Here is a 17,209-nt window from a genome sequence, read left to right as displayed (position 1 = left end):
TGAAGCATCCATTTTAATTTGTTTCCAGTGTTTGGTAGAGTTAGAAGACCACCATTGTTTTTTCAGTCTAAGATTGCTGCTTAATAATAGTTGAAAATGTTTAGGCTCCCATCCCTGCATGGGATTTAAGGAAATAAAGGCTTTCATTACCTCAAATGTAGATGTCAACAGACCTTTGTAGACTCTGTAAGTATTTTGGAAGGATTGGATGGGGTAAGGACCAAAATAAGTTTTAAGGATGGTATTGATTTTAAAGGGTTTTGATATAGAAACCATAATCAGATCAATTAACCTCCTGGTCCTGTCTGGGACTTGCTGCCCGGCAACAAATCTAACCTCATCAGGATGTAATAATTGAGGAATAATAGAGAGTAATCTGTTTGTCAATAATTTAGCAAAGATCCTAAGGTTGGTGTTTAATAGGGATCAGCCTGTAGTTTTCTAGGTCTGACAAAGACTTATCAGACAAGGGTATTGTTATGATAAGTGTGTCAAATAATTCCTTGGGGTATAAACCTGTAGTGGCTGCTTGGTTTGAGTCCTGGTATAAGTGAGGTGCAAGTCAACAAATGTTTTGTATTACTCAACACTTAAATCCATCTGGCCCTGGAGCTTTTTGTTGGGGGAGAGTTTTGATCAGTGACTCTTTTTCCACCAGAGAAAATGGTGCCTGTAGAGTAGCTAGTTGATCATTGCAAATTTTGGGAAGGTGTACTGTGTCGGGCAATTTTTAAATATTTTCAGGTGAGGGGTGCTTTTGGAGTCCTGTAGGTTACAGAGAGAAGAGTAATACACAGGAAAACAATTAGTAATATCCAGTGGGTTAGAGACGCTGCCTTTTGTTTTTGTCAATTAAAAAGGGAATTCTAGATTTTTCCATATTTCCGTTGAATTGTTTCACTAGGAAACCACCAGCCTTGCTTGGCTGAGAATAAAAATTGAGTTTCAGTCATTTAATATGTAAGTCATAGCATGCTATTATAGCGCTCACCCCAGGAGGAGTTTCCAGAATAACCCAGGTTATCACTAGTTGTCTAGGGGTTTTGGTCTTCAGCTGCTCCATTAGCATTTAACCACCCTCTTCTTGTGCCCACAAAGCTGATATCCGCTCCAGAAGTATAATGCTGAAGAACTTTGATTAACATCTTTACACTGGGGAGAGAGGGTATAGGGGTCCTAGACATCCAGGGTAAAACAGACATAGACTCCAGGCTCACCAGCCCATTCTTAGCAATTCAGTGTAGATCCATTGACAGCACAATAGATAGAGATTTGAGTAGCAGATGAGCAGGGATAAGCACAGATAAGACATCAGACTTTGCTCCTGAGGTCCACTATGTTCTGGGTACCTTCAGCAGCCATCAGCTTTCCTGGTTCTCCTCCTCTAGGAAGAGCAGAGGCCTCTTCCTGAATTGAGGCCTAGAAAATCTTTTCCCGAACTTCAGCTTTTCCACACTTAGGCCTAGCCTGGGGGGTGGCTGGAAAGCCCCCAGCCCTGGATTAATCCATGGCTGGCATCCATCTAAAACTGAGCACATGGTAATAACCTCCAGTATATGTACCCTATCCCAGCATGCAACACTGGTTGAGAGAGAACCAGTGGTTGGCTGCTGAACTGCACATACACTCACAGTGCCCCTCATTGGCTGTCACACACTACAGTAGAATCACGCTACACCCAGGTAGGCACAATCAATGTCAGACACCAGGAATTACCAGATAAATGCCAACTTTAATCCATCCAGGCTGACTACAACCCTGGCAATCACTAAATTTCTAGTAGCCACCTCACAAAAGGTGATGGGGGCTACATTATAAAGCAAGCACCCAACCTATATCACACTGTTTTGCAGATCTATTTCATGTCTACTATCATATTTTTGTTTGTGTTGCCTTTCTAGATTGGGAGTTTGGTCAGTAAGCTCTGATATTTCCTGTATATGTCTTGTCTCCTTTACTCATAGGCACCTATTCTGATTAACACGCCCCTAATATGTGTTTCATGAGCATTCAGTACCAGAACATCATCTTTTACAAAGTTTAAATTCATTTGAAAATAAGAAGTGAATTCAGACCTAATCTGTTCTCTGTAATTCAGTTCAGTGAGGAGAGTGAAGTTCGGTCTCCAAATAGTAGAATACCAAGTATGGGGAATTACATGTCTTCTCATAACCTAACAGTCTTTATTAGAGCTCCCATCTGTGTCAGCAACGTGTTTGATTGCTAGCTCTTAGGCCAAAACCCCCTAACACTATCATCCACAGCACCCCCCATCCCCATAGAAATAAAAAATGGAGTTATAGATATGACAGAAAATTATAGGAAGGCCAAAAGAAAGAGGCAGCTGTGCTTGAGATGGAGGTGGTAAAGGAGGATTGAATTTACAAGAAAGTCTTCCATGGTAAAAGGGTGGAAGAGTTGCATACTGCAGAGGCAAGGCAGAGGAATAGACCAATGCAGTCACAGCACACAGAGGAAATGATTGACCAGCTTACAAAGCCTTCATCATTTTCTTCCTAACAGTCACAGAGAAGTTATTATAATTAACCAGCATTGTTGATGTGCTCTCCTTTTCCTCCACTAATCCCACCAAATTCCTGCAAACTGGCCATGAGTGTTAAAAAAATTTATTATTACTATTATTATTATTATTATTATTATTATTATACAGGATTTATAGAGTGCCAACAGTTTGTGCAGCACTTTACAATATAAGAAAAATATTAACAATTAAAATACAATTCAAGGCAAGATGATAAGGAGGGCCCTGCCCATGAGGGCTTACAATCTAAAAGGGAGAGGCCAGTGATGCATCAGGAGGTACCTGTGTGTTGATGAATTGCTTGAGAACATGATGGTTCAGTTGTTAGGTTGAGGTGGGATAGGCTTCCCTTTAGAGATTAGTCTTAAGGGATTGCCTAAAGGCAGTCAAAGTGGGAGATAGAGGGACAGGTTTGGGTAAAGAGTTCCAGAGAATGGGAGAGACTCTAGAGAAGTCCTAGAGGCAAGTATGGGAGGAGATGAAAAGGGAGCAGGAAAGCAGGAGGTCTTGGGAGGAACAGAGGAGACGGTTAGGGTGATATTTTGAGACAAGGTTTGAGATCTCTCCTGGGGCAGAGTTGGGGATGGCTTTATAAGTGATTGTTAATATTTTGAATTTAATCCTTTGGGCGAGTGGAAGCCAGTGCAGGGATTGGCAGAGGGAGGTTGCAGACTCTGAGCGGTTTGTCAGGTGAATGAGTCTAGCGGCTGCATTCATGATAGACTGGAAGGGGGTTAGCCTGTGTAGTGGTAGGCCAATGAGGAGGGAGTTGCAAGTAATTTAGCGATCTCATTGGTGAGGAAGGGGCATATTTTGGAGATGTTATGAAGGTTAAGGTGGCAAGATTTGGATAGTGATTGGATGTGGGGAAGAGTTGAGTTCCGAATCAAGGATGACACCTAGGACCTTGGCACGGGGGGAGGGGTGGATAGTTGTGTTAACAATCTCAAGGGAAAAGTTGGGGAAAGGTGCATGGGGGGATGGGGGAGGTCCAAGTCAAGGATGACACCTAGCACCTTGGAATGAGAGGAGGGTTGAATGGTTGTGTTATCAATGTCAAGGGAAATGTTGGGGGAAGGTGCGCAGGTAGGAGGAAATATCATGAGCTCAGTTTTTGAAAGGTTGAGTTTTAAGAAGTGTTGTGACATCAAGGCTGATATGTCCCTTAGCAGATTAGTGACACGCAAGGACACAGAGGGGGTGAGTTGTGGAGTAGAAATATATATTTGAGTGTCGCAGCATAGAGATGTTATTGGAAGCCATGTGAGGTTATTACCTGACCAAGAGAGGTGGTGTAGATAGAAAAAAGAAGAGGCCAAAGGACTGAGCCTTGGGGAACCCCTAGAGTAAGAGTAAGAGGAGGGGAGGAGTCAGATTTGTAGGTGACACTAAAGGAGCGCTTAGCTAGATAGGAGGAGAACCATGAGAGAGCAGAGTCTTGTAGGCCAAGCAAGTGGAGTTTTTTTGAGGAGGAGCGGGTGGTCACCAGTGTCAAATGCAGCAGAAAGGTCTAATAGCAGAGTAAGGAATAGTGGGGGGGTCAGAGTAAGGAGTAGTGGCCATTGTTTTTAGCAGTTAGTAAGCCATTGGTGAGTTTTAGGAGGGCGGTTTCAGTTGAGTGTTTTGGGTGAAAGCCGGACTATAAGGGGTCCTTAAGGTTGTTATTAGCGAGGTGGGGATGGTTGTAGAGAAGGCGTCCTATTAGTTTTGAGGTGAATGGGAGTAATGAGATAGGTCTGAGATTGTTGAGGTTGCTAGGGTCCAGTGAGGGGTTTTTGGGTATTGGGGTGACCACCGCATGTTTTAGAGGGGAAGGAAAGATGCCTTTAGAGAGGGAAAGATTGATAATGTGAGTAGGAGGGTGACCAAAGTAGTAATGAGGGAACAGGGTCTAGGGGGCAAGTGGTGAGGTGGCTGTCAGAGAGAAGCTTTGTAACTGCCTCTGTGGTGACAGGGTCAAAGGAGGAAAGTAACAAGTGTGATGGAGTGTCTGGTACATGAATAGGGGAAGATGACTTGACATTGGTGATCTGATCCCGAATTGTATCTATTTTGTTTTTGAAATTAATGTCCTGGGCAGTGAGTTAGTTAGTGGGTGTTGGGGGACATAGTAGAGACTTAAAGGTAGAAAATAGTTGACAAGGTTTGGATGAGAGTGTGTTAATGAGAGTTACAAAAAAAATTATTTCAGAGGTCCTAATTGTGTAGAGAGTTCAATAAACAAAAGCACATATCATAAGCAGGGCTGTAAGCAGATCAGGCTGAATAGTATTTGTGGTGGACCACTGCAGATGTAACAGAAGCAGGTCAGGACAGCCGAGTTGCAAAGATGAGTCTGGAAGCTAAGTAGTGTAAGGCAAAGCATAGACTTGACAAGCCGGGTCACACACATGTAGATCAGAGTTCAAACAGCACCAAATCAGCAGCAAGGATGAGCAGAGTCAGAACAAGCCGGGTCATATACAAGTAGATCAGAGCAGATATTAGCTGGGTCAAGCAGGAGCACATACAGGTAACAACGCTATTATGGGCAATGGTGGTGTGCTGATACAGGTGATTTACAGGTGATTTACAGATCACTGCTGCTCTCCCCCACCTGTATGGGCTAAGGCAGTGGGGATCCGAGGAGAAATTAATGGCTGCAGCCGGTGGTGGGGGGGTGCCCCTGTTTCTTTAGAATGGTGATTGGCACGCAGGGAGTAGAGAGGAGAGACACTGTAATCCTGTCAGAGACAAGGATCAGTCAATATCTGGGATAGTTACCGATCTTCTGTGCAGAGCAAACACTGGAGTGATCAGGTGATGTAAACAACTGGGGACACATAATACTATGTGTCCCTATTTATTAATTAACAGGAAGTGCTTTACATCACTTCTCGAGCAAGATCTGGGCAGATTTGGATGTGGGCTCCATCAAAATCTGTGAAAGGGCATTCAGACTACAAGGGCGTAGGGCATGGTGCACGTAATCGAACACCAGTGCTGCGGTGGGAAATTGACCCAGAATAGTGTTGAAGATGCCCCGTAGTGTATCAGCCAGGTCGGGGTCTATCATGGCTTCCGGAAGGCCACTGACTCGCAAGTTATTCCTACGACCCCTATTCTTCTAAACTGCCAAGTGGTAGGAGAGATATCTTTGGGCATAGGTTAACGAGTTGACTTGGGTTTGAAGGGCTGTAATTGTCTTAGCATGGCAGTCTGGGCGGCTCTCACCATCCTCCATGCGGTGTAGTAGATGCAACACCTCACCCCTGAGGGACACGATGTCAGACTTCAGGGACTGTTCGAGGTGGGTGAACATGTCAGAAAGTTCATTTTTAGTTGGGAGTGCTCTCACCAATTCATCCATAGGAGATGGTAAAGGATGTTCTCGTTCATCTCCCGACTCACATCTAGTAAAGGGCGAGTCCATGTCCCGTTCGTGCGGCGACGATCTGGGACAGAGGTCGGATCGGGAGGTAGGGCCTTGTTGCTGGGTTGGAGTGTCAGCCACTAGATAACGCTTGATCGTGCCCGCAGCTGGGGTTTTCGATATCTCCAGACGGCCTGACTTCTTCCCCATTGTAGTCAGTTAGATATAAGTTGAATTTGTGTTGTTGGGTTGTCTTTTTAGCGGGCGGGAGGCACGGAGCTCACATTAAGCACAACTTGTCGCCATCGAGGTCAGGACATGCCCCCCATCTTTTTATTCTACCAGACCTGTGCTTTCAGAAAATATATGGTTTGTACTGTTCACAGCAGTACAAAATCCAAACAATGGGAAAAATTGCAAAAATGGTGTGGCCAGCTGAGGTTAAAAGCGTTCCGGAGTGCTTTGCAGAAAAAGGGTTAACAGGACAAGCAAAAGTGGAAGTTGACAGGTTCAGACAAATCATTTAACATTGACAGCTGGTCTTAAAATGGTCAGCTTTTATTAATTTATGCAAAACCTTTATTTCAAAAGGGAAAAAAAACTGTTGATGTAATTTCTTAACATATGTTAGCGAGGGGGCGCATGCGCGTGGCTGTCGATGTCGGACGGTGAGTGAGACGGCTCCGCAATTCCCTCGGACTACTCATAAGCAAGGAGCTAACAACTCCCCAACAGCCAAGAACGTTCGCACTACCCTAGACTTACCTCGCGGTATAGAACATGTCTAATACCGGGCAGCGCAGAAACCAGAAATCCCAACAAACGGGGAAACCCATTGCAGAGGCCTTACCTCGCGCCTCGGCCAAAATGGCGGCCCCATCCACCTCACGCACGGCACCTTCACAGGCGACATCTGCATCGAGCAGTGACATGGAGGAAGAAGGACAAGAGGGACGAGAAGACCCCCGCCAGCAAAAACGATCCCATGGCAATCTACTACATCAGTTTGACACAATGCTACAAAAGGCACTTCAGGTGACCTCAAAGCAAATCACCGACCACCTTCTGAAGGAAATACGGGAAATCGGTTACCATACAGCGGCCCTAGAGGATAGATGTGACGGCATCTCCCATGATCTTGCCGATCAGGGGAAAGAACTGGACAATCTACGAGATAACAACAAAATACTCCTGTCCAAGCTTGAGGATATGGAAAATAGATCTCACAGATCTAACCTCCGCATCAGAGGCCTGCCAGAACACATCACAGACCTGTTCGCCACGGCCCTTGCCTTGTTTCAAGAACTGGCTCTGGAGCTCCCAGCGGACTGCCTAGAAATAGACCGCATCCACCGCACATTGACCCGCAGAAAAGTGGATGGCCCACCGCGGGATATATTAGTGAAACTTTACTTCTTCCGCACAAAGGAATCACTGGCCCGCACCAAGGCCTCCCAAGCACCATTAGCCTTCCAGGGTACGGAGTATCAACTCTTCACGGATCTAGCCCCCTCCACCATAATGAAGAGGAGAGCTTTGAAGCCATGTCTTGAAGTGCTCACTAAACGCCATATCCCTTACAAGTTTTCGCCTTCTATTCTCCTATGGCGGGAAACATCACTCCTGTGGCACACTAGAAGAAACTCAGGCCAAGATGGCGGCCCTAGGCCTCACAGACCCCAGCTCGACTACTCCGGATACACAAGGAACACCTTCCTCTGCCTCCAAACGCAACCGCAGCGACTCCGATCCCAACCATTCTGGGGACTCCCGAGGCCCGGCACATAAGATGACTGCCTCGAACCAAGCCCATCAGACTGAACTCCCCGATAGTTGAAAGGTACTCTTCCTTTGCCTCCCTGTCATCCTGGATGGACATTCCACAGGGTGGCCTGGAACTAGGCTCACAGATCTGCAATATTGAGCCCAGTATTTGTAGCCCCTCTTCGCTCCTGCTGGTGCCCTCCATCCCCCCTTGACTTCCGTAATACCCCGAACTGAACAGGCTGAGCAGGCATAAGACCCATATACCGCGAGCCTAGCAACTGCTGTAGGCCATACCGACCTCTGCCATGGGAAAAGATCTTGCCCCTACACCAGTCACTCAAGCGGTAAACGACCCTCAAATGTCGGCCTGGAACATCATTTTTATTGCCGCCACCACCGAGGTCAACCTTTAGAGATTAATCGTCAGTTGATCACACCAGCTGACCCTTGTTGCGGACCCACTGCCTAACCAACACCCCAGAATCTCCTTCACATCGGTCCCCTCCACGGTTCTTGCAGGAGGTGAGGGTTGTGCTGCCTGGCCTACCCCAGGGTCTCCCTTTACTGAGAGCGTGTACTATCTCACGTATCTATGTAATACCCCCAATCTTGTAAGTACACCGATACTCCTGTTTTTTTTTGGTCCATGCCCCAGGAATCCCCCTATGATATTTTAATAACCTTTACTGTCATCGTCACAACATCCTGAGCTTTGTAGAGCCTCATATTTTACCCTTCATCCCCTGGGTCCGGCCGCCAGCACTTCTCCCGAAAGCCTCTCATAGTTACTTTACGTTAATATTGTGGTATGTTGCATACTGTAAAGCAAGATTGTTATAAGGTGTTAAGTTGCATGTTCTTAGTTTTACATCGCTAAACTATCTTGGTGTAAGAATGTTATATGTTTGTCCGAGGGAGCATGTCACTGTGCTCCAAGACCTTGGGTAGTCTGAGTCCCATTGGACTCCACTGCCCAACGCTACCTAGTTGTTGCGGATATATTCCGCCCACGGTACACACCGCTACTGGTTGCTACTGCATCCACCATGTTTCCGCCCCTTCTCCATTTCCTCCCCTTATTCTATCTTCTCCCTGCACTGCTACCTCCATGCCTCATCCCCATGTCAGGTGAAACGACGGAGCCCAATGCCACAACTTCGCTGAGACTCCTCTTACTCAGGAACTACCGAATTTGGCACCTTCCACCCCCCCACTCGCAATGCCCTTGAAAATATTAAGCCTTAATGTGCAAGGCTTTAACTCCCCCAACAAACACACGCGAGCATTTCGCTTTTTTAGATCCTCTCATGCCGACATAGTCTGTCTACAAGAGACCCGCTTCTCTACTAACTCCTGCCCCAAATACTTTAGTGCTCAGTACCCTCATATCTATATGGCTAATGACAACTGTAAGCGTAAAGGAGTTCTCATCGGCTTCCGCCGATCAGACAATTTTGTCTGCCACTCCGCCACCCGAGACCCCCTAGGCAGATATTTGATACTCACAGGTCTATTACAGGACACTGAGATCACCCTGATCTCCTACTACGCACCTAACTCGGGTCAGATTGCCTTTTTCAGAGATTTATTGGAGAAGGTACAAGCATGCAGCTCGGGCACTGTCATTATGTGTGGAGATTCTAACCTTGTTCTTGTTCCACACAGAGATAAATCCAAAGACTCTACTACTTGCTTGCATTCTGCCAAAAACCTCCGAGATCTTCTGGCGATCCATTCACTAGTTGATGGCTGGAGAGAAGCGAACCCTAACAAGGTAGATTACACCCATTATTCACACCCGCATGACGTCTTCACTAGGATAGACCACATTCTCCTCTCCCCCAGCATGACACCATCCATCATTCACTCGCACCTACTTCCAGTCCCATGGTCAGACCACTCTGCGGTCTCCATGCTTCTCTCTGGAGTGTCCCCCAAGAGCACCTCCTTCGCCTGGACATTAAATGACTCTCTACTATCTGACCCCACTATTAATGGCACCATAGCCTCCTATCTGACGGAATACATCTCCCACAATAACACGCCAGACATAACTCCGACATTATTATGGGAAGCCCACAAACCTGTGCTTCGGGGTAAACTAATTCAATTGGCCTCAAAAATAAAGACTGACAGACTTCGACACCTAACGATCCTAGAACAGGAATACCACTCTTGCTCACAAGCCTTCACCCAATCCCCCACTATACCCAACAAAACCAAATTGGAAGCGGCACGTCACGCACTCAATTTACTATTAACGGATCATGCGGCGAAACAACTCCACCGCACTGCCCATAAATATTACTTGAAGGGAGACAAAGCTGACACGCTCCTGGCAAACAAACTACATGTGCTAGACCCCTCCTTTAAACCCCTCAAACTACGCACTGGTTCAGGCTCACTCACCTGCAATCCCACCACCATACTAGACCTATTTCATCAACATCTCTCCTCTTTATACTCCGTATCAGAACCACTCCATGCGGATGAAACAGATGCATTCTTTGAAGGATTGCAACTACCCTCACTCTTGGCATCCCATAAAACAGCTCTAGAAGAACAGATTACAGAGCAAGAAGTTCTGCACGCCATCACATCACTTCCCAAGGGTAAGAGACCTGGCCCCGACGGATATACAGTCCCATACTACACCACATTTAAAACCCAACTAGCGCCCCTCCTGACAGCATCCTTCAACTACCTGCGTTCAGGTGCGCCGCTAGGTAAAGAATCACTCACAGCATCCATCTGCATGATCCCGAAAACCCAATACTGACCAAACCCACTACTCCAACTTCCCGCCCATTTCGCTACTCAACGTAGATTGGGTAAAATTGCTAGCTAAAATTCTAGCCAATAGATTGAACCGAGTGATAGGTCAACTTATCTCTAATGACCAAGTAGGCTTTATACCCCGAAGGCAGGCAAGCGACAACATCTGCAGGATCACAATACTTTCGCACATAGCCACAACCAATCGCATCCCTGCTATGCTGCTGTCACTAGATATTAAAAAAGCTTTCGATATGGTGTCTTGGCCTTACCTCTTCAACGTCCTCAGACGTTGGGGATTTGGCCAAAACTTCCTAACATGGATAATTGCTCTATATAACAAGCCTTCGGCTCACGTAAAATACTCTGGCTACCGCTCTCCAATGTTCAATATCTTGCTTGTCCCCGCTTCTATTTGCTTTAGCCCTAGAACCCCTAGCATGCAAAATTCGCTCCTCTCCAGACATCACCGGTATCCAATATGCTAACACCACACACAAAATTTGTCTCTTCGCGGACGATGCTCTACTTACCCTCACCAACCCAATCATTTCTTTACCAAACCTTGCACAAACTCTTAAACAGTTTGCCTACATATCGCAGTCAATGAATCCAAATCCACAGCCCTTAATATCTCCTTACCTCCGTCATTAGTGACTTCACTAGAGGCACAATTCCCCTACCGATGGTCCACGGGCACACTTCCATACCTGGGCATTAATCTTACCTCATCCTACCATACACTGTATAAAGCTAACTACCCAGCGATGATCACCAAGCTAACGGGCCTCCTTAACCGGTGGTCAAGTTACCGCCTCTCCTGGCTAGGTAGGATAGCAGCAATAAAAATGTCCTTCCTACCGAAAATGCTCTATCTGTTCAGAGTCCTACCAGTGGCAGTCCCTCCCTCAGTCCTGCGCCTATTGCAATCCCAGGTATTCCGCTTTATCTGGAATACAAAACGCCCAAGAATCCCTCGCCGAACACTCTATCTCCCAAGAACACAAGGTGGACTGGGAGTCCCCAACCTTGTAAAATACTTTCAAGCGGCGCAGATTGGACAACTGACTAAATATCATGCCACATCTGAAATCCCTGGGTGGGTAGCCCTGGAGGAAGCATTTCTGCCATCCACCTCTGCTGCCAACCTTCTCTGGACTCCCTCGAAACGCAGACCCAATATAACAAATCCCGTCACCTCTTTCTCCCTCCGACTCTGGGACTCTATCAACCGCACCACTAGACTGATGTCCCCACAACTACCGCTACTCTCTTTCTTACGCAACCCTGACTTTCCACCAGCCCACTCAAACCCCTCCTTTACACCCTGGATCGTTAAAGATTTTACACACTTCTGGAGGCTTCAAATGACATCAGGAGGGAAATCCTTCCCATACCTACAAGAACACTTTACCCTTCCACCCAAAGAAATGTTTCGCTATCTCGCTACATAGCACCTTAAGCCCCTTTGAAAAAATATGTCGAGATGATCCTCATGCCCCAGGTACCATCTCAACCATCTACTCGTCGCTATTGCAGCGGCCTAACCCGTTCACCCACACTTACATATCCCACTGGGACCAGGATCTGGGGTCTCCTCTTGAAGACGACATGTGGCAGAACTCCTGGCTGAACATAAAGTCCAGCTCAAGATGCTCCAGTTTATTAGAAATCAACTATAAGGTAATGATGCGCTGGTACTTAGTGCCCGCGAGGGTAGCCAAATTCAACCCCTCCGCCTCACCATTCTGTTTCTGTTGTCCTGAACTGGGGACATTCTACCACATTTGGTGCCAGTGCCCGACTGCTTCAAAATTTTGGGACCAAATCTTCTCCTTACTCTCATCTCTATTTAATTTGACTGTCTATAAAGATCCTAAGTTTGCATTGCTCAACTGCAAACCTGGGGGCCTCTCGAGGTCTGCCTTCAAAATGTCTCTCCACGTCCTAACATCCGCAAAAAGGGAGATAGCAAAATCATGGCTCACAAATAAGCTGAGTGTATCCAATGTTAAGAGACACGTGAATTGGGTAATGTCACATGAGAAGAGGAGTGCTCAACTTGAACTCACCATGGCCAAATTTCAAAAAATATGGTCAAGCTGGTCAGAGGCACATGCACCATCTGACATCCATCGCCAACTCCTCCTCTTATGAGGATGTTCTCACATCGTTCTCTCCTACTCTAGTTGGATTCCGGCGCTCTACCTGACATCTCTACTCCTACCCCACCCTCTCCTCCCTTCTCTATATTTTCCCCATCCCACTTGATCTCCTCATTTTCAACCTCCTCTCGCGCCTTTCCTTTCCCTTCACTGTATCTCTTTATAAGCATTTATATTAAGATGTAATGCAGCCCACTTTGATGGTACGGCTTACTCTGTGCTTACAAACGGGTGACCTGAGCCACCAACTTGATGCTGGACCTCAGTCCCTCATAGGCTACCCCCTATACCCATCATCTCCTCAGCTCGTCTCCCGGACGTGTCCAGAGTGACCGACTTTTTGCTCACATGATGTACCTTCTTAGTACTTTATAATATGCATCTTTCTTCCTGTCAATAAGTCGCGAGCTACTTAAACAGTGTTTCACATTGTTTAATGCATACATATGTAATGTATGGCTTGTTATTGTTATCACTTATCCTCTGCATAATAAAAATTCAGATGAGAAAAAAAAAATATGTTAGCCAGAGTTCTGGTTTAATTTGCTAGTCAAGTCCGACTAAATCTGCCTGTTCATCAAACACTACCCTCTCCACAGGGTGACAATGCCGCTATCCAAGGTTGGCTCCATTGCTCCTCTATAGAGTTGAGCCACCCAAAGTCAAGAAATGTGTTACCCCTGGACCGCCAGCCAGTTCACCCACCCAAAATCCCAGTTTCTATCATATAAATAGAAAAAAAAACACTGGTCAGGATGATTTTCTTGTGAAGGTTGTGCAGTTCTGAGCACATTCTCATAGTGAAGACTATATGAACTGGGGGAAAGCCAAGTATTTTACCAGGTGTATGGTACTCAGGGGGGTGGGGGGTTAATTAAAGGATAAAGTAACAAAGCAATTGTTCCTTAAAGCCTAATAAGAATATAGGGGTTCACTGAAGAGTCCCATGCACAAAACAGTTACTCCTCAGCATAATTACAGTGCAATTTGATAAAATGTGTGTTTTTCATTGTGGCTTCACTTTAGTTTTTTCACAGGGTGTTCTTGAAGGCAAAGATAAAAGTCATAGAACCTACCTGTGTGTATCCATAGATTCCAAGTATTTGTGCCATTGGAATTGTTGTCACTGAATATTGATCTCCAATAAAACCCACCCGTTGACCTTCTCCAGAACATGAGTAATTAGGGACTTTCTTCTGTGGTCCAGATAAAATGTTTAGAACATTCCTCACAGCCATACTAGGATGTAAACAAGAATCTAGAACATGAAATCCCAGAGTAATATTGGGCAAAATGTCTGGATTTTGGTTAATGTTGCGAATAGCAGAAAGAAAAGCCAAAACATTTAAAGGTATTTGTTCATAAAAACTGTAAAGACAAAAAAAGTCTGTTAGCTGAGGGTACATTGTAAAATGGACTTACAATTATTGGTCTTAGATGGTCTCCTCCACACTGGAATGATCAGAGATTGGGGTAAGTCTTGGTGGGAGAAGCTGGACTCAGCAGTGGGAGCCTTCTAGAAGAGACTGTGCCATTGAGGAAGATCTCTGTGGAGCAGAGACAGGTAAGTGTCCGGGTTGTCAATGGTGCTGGGGGAGGAACTGTTTAAAACATTTTTTTTCATTTCTGCTTTACTCTACAGACAGGAAGTAAAGGGAATTCTGCCCAATGATACATAGTGGTCTATTCACTAAGCTGCCGAGGGCAGCCGATCAGAAGTGAAGTGAGCCGAACACTGTTCGGCTATTCACTTCAGGCTGGTACGGCTGATTTCAGCCGTACATCGGCTGAAATCAGCAGTACATCGGCTTGATTCGTGTGGCTTCGGGTTGGCCGAACATGCTCAGCATGTTCGGCCAACCCGAAGTGCAGAAGGAGTTCGATTCAGCCGATCCAACATCTGGATCGGCTGAGCCGAACCTCCAGCAGGCTTCTCACTGCTGTTCGGGCTATTCTTAAAGATGCCGAACAGCAGTGAGTGAATAGCCGAATGCCGCTTTTTTTTTTTCCCATTGAAAAGCATTGGGGCATTACTATTGGCTATTTCAATTTGCAATAACCAATAGTAAACTAGCATTGTACCCGCCCTCTGCTGATGGACCTGATTGGGAACTGCAGAGTCATTGGAGAAATTACCATTCTAGGAGTTTCTAGTTTATCTAAACACGGACACTTGCTATGTACACGTGAGGATCCAATAATGCTGAATCAGGACTTATTTGAATTCTGTTAAACTGAAACAATGATGTAAGCTTAATTCTTATCTTGATCTGTAAAGGTATAAAAGCTGTATGAACTAGAGTGGAGTTGGAATTGGCCTGACAAACTAAGGCCTTTCCCCACATGCGTGTATCAAAAAAACCTTTTAACCGATTTGGATCTACTCACAGACTGTTGCTGCTTTGCTCTTAAAATTCCCTATTCACTGGCCAACATGTTGATCCTCCAGCTTCAGCTCCTCATTAACCTCACAGACCTGGGAAAAACTGTATGTCTACCTGCCTGTCTGTGATTCTACATATTCTGAGGAGGGAGACAGAGACAAGCCTTCAATTAGGAAAGCCAGAATTCTTGAGCCTCATTCTGCCCCAGATATGTGAGGTCAAAGAAGAACTGAAGCTGGAGGATCAACATGTTGGTCATGGGAGTAATACAACACCAATTCCAAAAAAGTTGGGCACTGTGTCAAATCTACATGAAAACAGAATGCAATGATTGCAAATCTCATAAACCCAAATTTTCTTCACAATAAAAAAACAGATGTACAATTCTAAGAAAAAAATAATGACATTTTGAAATTGAAGGCAGCAACACATATCAAGAAAGTTGGAACGGGGCAACACAAGACTAGAAAAATAAGTGGTACTGACAAGGAAGAGCTGGAAGAACATTTTGTAACTAATTTGTATCTAATTATGTTAATTGGCAATGGGTCAGTAACATGAATGGGTATAAAAAGAGAAAACTGTTCTGTGGTCAGATGAATCAAAATTTGACATTCTTTTTGGAAACTATGGGTGCCGCTATCCTCCAGACTAAAGAGAAGAGGGACCTTTCAGCCTGTTATCAGTGCTCAGTTCAAAAGCTTGCACCTCTAGTGGTATGGGGGTGCATTAGTGTGTATGGAGTGGGCAACTTGCACATCTGGAAAAGCAGCATCGATGCTGAAAGATATATCCAGGTTTTAGAGCAGCATATGCTCCCATCAATATAACATCTTTTTCAGGGAAGGCGTTGCATATTTCAGCAGGACAATGCTAAACCGCATACTGCATCTATGACAACAGCATGGCTTCATAGTAGAAGAGTCCGGCTGCTTAACTGGCATGCCCGCAGCCCAGAGCTTTCACCAACTGAAAATATTTGGTGCATCTTGAAATGAAAAATACAACAAAGATGGTCCGGGACTGTAGAATCCTAAATCAGGCAAGAATGGGACAGCATTCCTCTCCCAAAATTCCAGCAACTGGTCTCCTCAGTTCCCAGATGTTTACAGAGTGTTGTTAAAAGTAGAGGGGATGCCACACTGGTAAACATGGCCCTCTCCCAATTGTTTGAGAAGTGTTGCTGCCACCAATTTCAAAATGACCTTAATATTTTCTTAAAATGGTCAATTTTCTAAGTTTAAACATTTGATATGTTTTATATTTTCTGTTGTGAATAAAATATGTGTTTATGGGATTTGCAAATCATTCCATTCTGATTTTATGTAGATTTTACACAACTTGTTTGGAATTGGGGTTGTATTTGCAGAAGGACAGTCCCATTGTCCCTCAGTACAGGTTTTCTAACAAGTCATCAGAGTCAACTCCTATATTTTCATCTTCATGTGACCCCTTTAATTTTCTAATCATTGATTGTGACATAGTTCCTGAACATTTCACCCATTACATTTTACTAAATAAAAAACTCAAAGAAGAACAAAGAAAAATGTTAAATGATGATGTAAAATTCTACTTACTCCCTACAGTAAAGTGTCTGGGTATTGTTTACTGTATAATTTGCAGCAGATGTATATATGGTGAAGACTCCTCCAATGATAAGGTCACCATCTTGATAAAATCCAATCTCTTCTTCTCTCTCCCCGAGCTGGAATTTAAAGCACTGTGCTGAACTCGGAGTACTGTATATATAAAATGTCATCCACAGGACAATCCAGAAGAGCTGGCCTTTATAGGTAATACATGGAGATAGGTTTCTGATCTTCATATACAGGGAAAATAAAAAAATCTCAGTCATTTGGAATATCACGGACTGTGTAGAGAATTCTGTGATATGATACCGAACATTGATCAGTGACATCCCCACAGTAAGTTAGTGACACTGTCATCGTCTCTCCTCTCCTCTCTCATTTTATACACTTCAGTCTCATACAATTCTCATTGTTCTGCATATAATTCTTCATTCTGCATCTACTTTCAGTTGTTTTCCCAGCTGAACTTTCCATAAAATGAATCATTGTAATTCTGGTGATTTAATTTTTTTCAAAGATATATAAAAAAATATTATTTTAACAATAACACACAAAGATCTTTAATCAGGGGAGAATTGTAAATCTATTGCTGCAGTGTAGTGGAGGTGTGTGCTGCATATATGTTCTACATATAC

The 17,209-nt window shown here is 44.7% G+C and overlaps 1 pseudogene; it reads right to left on the bottom strand.

Annotated features, from left to right (window-relative positions):
* LOC108801084 overlaps positions 1-16,903 on the bottom strand; it is a 35,082-nt pseudogene extending 18,179 nt beyond the window's left edge.
* Between the last annotated feature and the right edge of the window lie 306 nt (positions 16,904-17,209).

This window comes from Nanorana parkeri, unplaced genomic scaffold, assembly GCF_000935625.1.
Source record: "Nanorana parkeri isolate BGI_ZX_2015 unplaced genomic scaffold, ASM93562v1 scaffold2212, whole genome shotgun sequence".
Taxonomy (NCBI): Eukaryota; Metazoa; Chordata; class Amphibia; order Anura; family Dicroglossidae; genus Nanorana; species Nanorana parkeri.
Note: the sequence above shows the minus strand (reverse complement) of the source record. Positions and strands in the feature narration are given on the sequence as shown.